This window comes from Cynara cardunculus, assembly GCF_001531365.2.
Source record: "Cynara cardunculus var. scolymus isolate 2C chromosome LG 13, CcrdV1, whole genome shotgun sequence".
Classification (NCBI taxonomy): Eukaryota; Viridiplantae; Streptophyta; class Magnoliopsida; order Asterales; family Asteraceae; genus Cynara; species Cynara cardunculus.
In genome coordinates, this window is record NC_037540.1 from 27,534,458 (window position 1) to 27,539,921 (window position 5,464).

The following is a 5,464-nucleotide window of genomic DNA, read 5'->3' on the forward strand; positions in this document are numbered from 1 at the left end:
ATAAATTCGTTACAAATAGAATAGACATAAATTCAATTGGTAACACTCCAAGATTGAAACATATCTTGAGCTAAACTATCTCTAAATGCAGTCCACACGTTTGATGTCCCAACAGAAGTGATAACGTCCTCATCGCCGGTTCCATTGTCTTCATCTTCCTGAAAAATATGTGCAGAAACTATCAAAAGGAGGGGAAAATATGTGCAGAAAATTGCTATGTGCAGAAAATTGCTATGTGCAGGAAATAGAATTAATGCTGAAAAATGTGCAGAAACTATCAGAAGGAGGGGAAAATATGTGCAGAAAATTGCTATGTACAGGAAATAGAATTAATGCTGAAAATATGTGCAGAAACTATCAAAAGGAGGGGGAAATATGTGTAGAAAATTGCTATGTGCAGGAAAATATAGTTGCAGAAAATTGAATGATGTGCAAAATTTCCTAGGTAACTCTAGTAATCAACAGAGTCTTCCTTCAAGAATGCTTATTGAGCTGTCCAACAGATGCCAATCAGGCATCCACTACACATATTTTGGACCTTTTATGTTTACATAAGTAAACAACCAACATAATCTTCCACAACGTATAAACAACCAACATAATCCATATATTATCAAGTAAAACCTTGTGCATAAACATTTTCAGTTGCATTCTTAAATATTGACTTGATTAAAAAATTTGGAATCTCCTTAAAAGGCTCAGATCATGAAGTCATTGTCCTTTTTATCAACAAACTATAGGCATATTGGTCTCACCAGAAGCCTCTCCATCTCATCTATGATATGGTTATCTTCTATTTTTCCCCTCCATTAGCAAAGCCTGAGGAACCAAGAGGACTCAGGAACAAGTTGGAACCTCAACCCTCACATACCAGCAAGTCTTGCTATATAGCTAATTACTATATATCCTCCAAACTCACTTGAGAGAATGCCATAACAGCAAGCACAAATAAACAGAACCATAAAACAGCAAGCATAAATAACAATAGCAGTTTTTTAAAGCTTCATAAACAGAACCATAAACAGAAGCAGTAGCAGTTTTCATAATATGAAGTAGAATGATAGATGGAAAATGAAAGTAGTAGCAGTTTTCATAACAGTAGCAGTTTTTCAAAGCTTCATAAACAGAACCATAAGCAGAAGCAGTAGCAGTTTTCATAAACAGAACCATAAACAATAGATGGAAGATGAAAGTGTTCGATTGAGTAGGGTTGAAGATGAAAGCAATACCTGTTCGAAGATGAAAGAAACTTTCGATCGAAGAAGAAATCATCCGATTAAAGATGGAAGCGTCTGATTGAAGATGAAAGCAGCTTTCGATCGAAGAAGAAATCGTCCGATTAAAGATGGAAAACACAAAAGTATTATTGAACAACATGAGTAATTGGAGTAACATACATGAAGTAATACAAAAGAGAACTGACACGATGTTGGTTGAAGAAGCAGACATAAAACTGATAGAATAGCAAAATGAGAAGGATCAAATAATAATGTGCAAATGACCCTAAATAACATAGAAATTTTTTCAGTTAATCACACTAAAAAGAAAGAAAAAAAGCATAAATACATTTTTCAGGCCAATATGATATAAGAAATAACTTTATRTATACAAGAAAGAGTCTAATAGGCAAGCAACAAGAGGCACATAAAAGGTCACATTGCTCATCCTACTACTACTAACTGAGACATAAAAACATTGTTTTACCAAAATAAAAACACCTTTAGCATAACATACTAACCGAAACATAAAAACATTGTTTTACCAAAATATAGAAACATGAATTAGCAAGTACTGATTATAAAAAGCAACAAAGACAATCAAGCRCATTTATGTTTTTTAAGTTATATGAGATACAATCATAGACCAATATACATTACCTTAATAGGAGAGGAATTCATAACCAGATGCTCAATCAATAGTAAACCCTCAAATAAAATGTCAGAATTTCAAATTTTACAAATACAATGGTTACAAATATTTATTATTTACAAGTGTAGTGTTTTATTGGGATTTCAATAGCTAAGGCATCCAACTACGTCAAATTCAACAACATTAAGCGCTTAATTGTAAATGCTTACAAGTACAATGGTTACAAATGTTTACTTAAATGCTTACCTAGTAAGCGCTGAAGTATAAAATTCAACACCATTACTTACCTTATCGGGTAAGATTATAGTTCATCAAAATGGCATTGTATGCAACAATTTTCCCGATAAGCGCTAACCGGGTAAGTGTCGTCACATTCACTTACCGAGGATATAATGGTTGCTAAGGACATGCTAGACCGTATAAAACGACAACAAAAAAATAACATCAAAATGTATAAAAAACCACGAGAACTCGAAGTATAAATTCACAATATACTCACATAGATCCAGCAACAGCATTCCCTAGAAAAAAAACATAGTCCTATGTTGACTCCAACTTCAAGGCCCAAAGCACGACCAATGAGATAGTAAGACCCCCCCGCCCTAGAGGTGAATAGATCAAACAGTAAATACCAGTATAAATTTCATGCTAATTAAATATGATTATACATATTTGAAGAAGCTATATTTCATGAACAGCGTGGAGAAAACAATTGCCATAATAATGCACATTGCATATCCCTTAATGCTGGTACTTACAGAAGCCTATGCAAATTCAAACAATAGGCAACAAGGAAAGCATAAAGTAATAAGTCTCCACCTTCATTGCACCATTAGTTGCAATTTCACTTAATGATACTGCATTCAAGAAAGAACAAAATCCACATAATGCAACTACTGCCAGGGACCCACCTATGACAACCATGCCAACAATACTGCATTTCAATTCTTAGTATGGTAAGAAGTCCTGCACATATGGTCAGGGAAGATTTGAACAAAAATGAAGAAAATAGAAAAAGAAGCACTGATGATTTGTATATGCGTTGTGAATAAAAACCAGGCAGAGCATTCTACTTAGGATATCATGCAGGATGGTTTAAGATGTCTCACCTGAAAAGAAAAAAGAAAAACAGATCATAGAAAGATGTGAGTGAACTAGATGTTGAAAATGACTGTATTATCATCTTGTGCTAAGCTGGTAAGTGAAATAGATGTTGACTGAATCAACACCAGTCACCAAACACATACGTAGAAACCGAAGCATTATGCATCTAACCTATTACTTTGTTTAGTTCCACAAGTGTCATTTGATCTGCATCAAACTTCTAGCACAAATATATACATAAAAACATAATGAAAATTGTCAAACTGGAAACAGAAACACAATAAATTAAAGAAACTAAATATGAATATGAGAAACATCTTCTTAAGAATGTAAACATCTTTTGAGTAAACTTCATCAACAAACAACAACTATAAACAACATTTTAGTATAATGTCATTAAAAAAAAGAGTAATACAAACCCTAAGATCATTACCTAAATAACCCCTATAATCAAACCCTGAAAGAAACCCTAAAATCATCACCTAAATAACCCCTATAATTAAACCCTCAAATAAATCCTAAATAAAAAATCTACACTAAAACGTAGAAAAACCTTGAATCAAATCTAAAATCAAAAAAAGTTATAGAAAGGCTAGATCTGGAGGAGTAGATCAGTTAGTGAAGAACAAGAAAAACTTATAGAACAAAATCTATTCTATAAAATCAAAAAAGTTATAGAACAAGACCTTCAAATGAGGTGAATGAAGAACGAATAAGAAAAAAAACTTACGGATCATGGATCTGGCTTCGAAAGCTTTGAACGGAACATTGTTTCTTCTTGGTGGATGTAAAAAACGATTTGTGAAGAACGGATATATCTGGTGGCGACGACTGGATGCTAGATGGTTTTCCTTGTTTATTTCACGATCCAGACTTGGGTTTCTCTGTTAAGAAGGAAGGGTTTCATGATGAAGAAAGGTGGGAGCTGAAAATAGGGTCTGGGGAGTTTTTTCTGAAGAAAGAAAGTTTGAAGCATTCCTATTTGGTGGTGATGGTGGAGGGGTTAAAGTCAATGCATCAATAAGTTGTACATTATGCTTTATAACTTGTTATTAAGAGTTTTCTGAAATTTATGCATAAAATGGCAGTACTTTGTGCCTTGTTGTTTGTAATTAAGATAAGTGTCTAAATGGTTATCTATGTAGTATATATATATATATATATATATATATGAAAAACAATTATATGTGGAGGTTTCATATAGGAAAACACTCAAAGGTAATGAACAACAAATAAATCGACGACCTGGGTTGTAATTGGTCCATGACGTTCGGATGATTGCATCAGCGCTACAGTTGCAACACCTGCGAACCCGCCGGGTTAACTCAGCGTAAAGAAAACCCATTAGGTCAAAATTATTTTTTACCTACTGAGTTGAGAGTGAATGAATACTTGATGGTGGAACTAATTTGTGATAGAAAACAAAGTTATTTATTGGGAATATAGGAAACTTGTCACATCGTCACTGTTTAAGTACAAAAAAAATAGAAAAGTTCGAACTAGAAACATTGACAACAATAATTAATCAAGCTAGGAACATTGACAGCTATAATTAATCAAAATATAACTACATTTTATCATATGGATAGAGTGCTTTAATTCTTTCTATCGATCTCGTGTATTTTTCAATGTCTTCTTCATTCCACCTAATATTTCTTCCAGTCTCCCCGCACGCAAGTTCGAACCATGCATCATGGGTCACTTTTTCCTCTTCTTTAATTTTTTTTCTTGTATCAGCAATCAAACTCTGCTGATGCTTAATCTGTTTTTTTTTTTGCATCAGCAATCCATCTCTTCTTCTCGTTCATCTCATGTTCAATCTTCTCCTTTTTGGAACCAAGCTTTGCACGCTGTTCATGTAGTATATCCAATTTGAGTTGGTATTTCTTGATATCCTCCCTCGAATAATCGGGCATTTTCAATGATAGTTGACTTGTTATCCATTCTTCTCACATCCTCTCCCACTCCTTGTCCGTCCTTGAACATTTAAAATTAGAATTGGAAGAGCTTTCATTCATTGTTATAGAGAAAATAGGAAAAGATAGCAAGTAATAAGTCTTCAACGTCTTCCATTAAATAAGGATGGATATAAAATAACACTATGACACGGTTGGTCCCTGGAACTATAGTAATTTACACTTTGGTCATGGCAACTTTATGAGTCGATTTGACAACACAATGACAAATCTAGATGTAGGGGCGATAGTACATAAGTAGGGGGTATAGGTCAGGCTTCTTTAGACGAATATTGTAAGCTTTAATGATGAATATTTCAGACACGATTTAACAAGTCCATGTCAACTTTATGACCCGATTTGACAACACAATGACATCTCTAGGGGTGGGGGCGATAGTACATAAGTAGGGGGTATAGGTCAGGCTTTCCGGATGAATCTTGTAAGCTTTAATGACGAATATTGTCAGAAACGATTTAACAAGTCCATGACAACTTTATGACCCAATTTGACAACACAATAACAACTCTAGGGGT

General features: G+C 33.9%; 1 long non-coding RNA gene across 1 annotated transcript; it reads right to left on the reverse strand.

The window, feature by feature from the left end:
- Positions 1-26: 26 nt before the first annotated feature.
- LOC112526103 lies at positions 27-3,887 on the reverse strand. The gene is made up of 6 exons (XR_003070476.1): positions 3,704-3,887; positions 2,943-2,978; positions 2,781-2,835; positions 2,369-2,471; positions 1,230-1,312; positions 27-158 (listed from the first exon to the last, which is right to left on the reverse strand). It is a non-coding gene; the product is annotated as an uncharacterized LOC112526103 (long non-coding RNA).
- Positions 3,888-5,464: the final 1,577 nt, after the last annotated feature.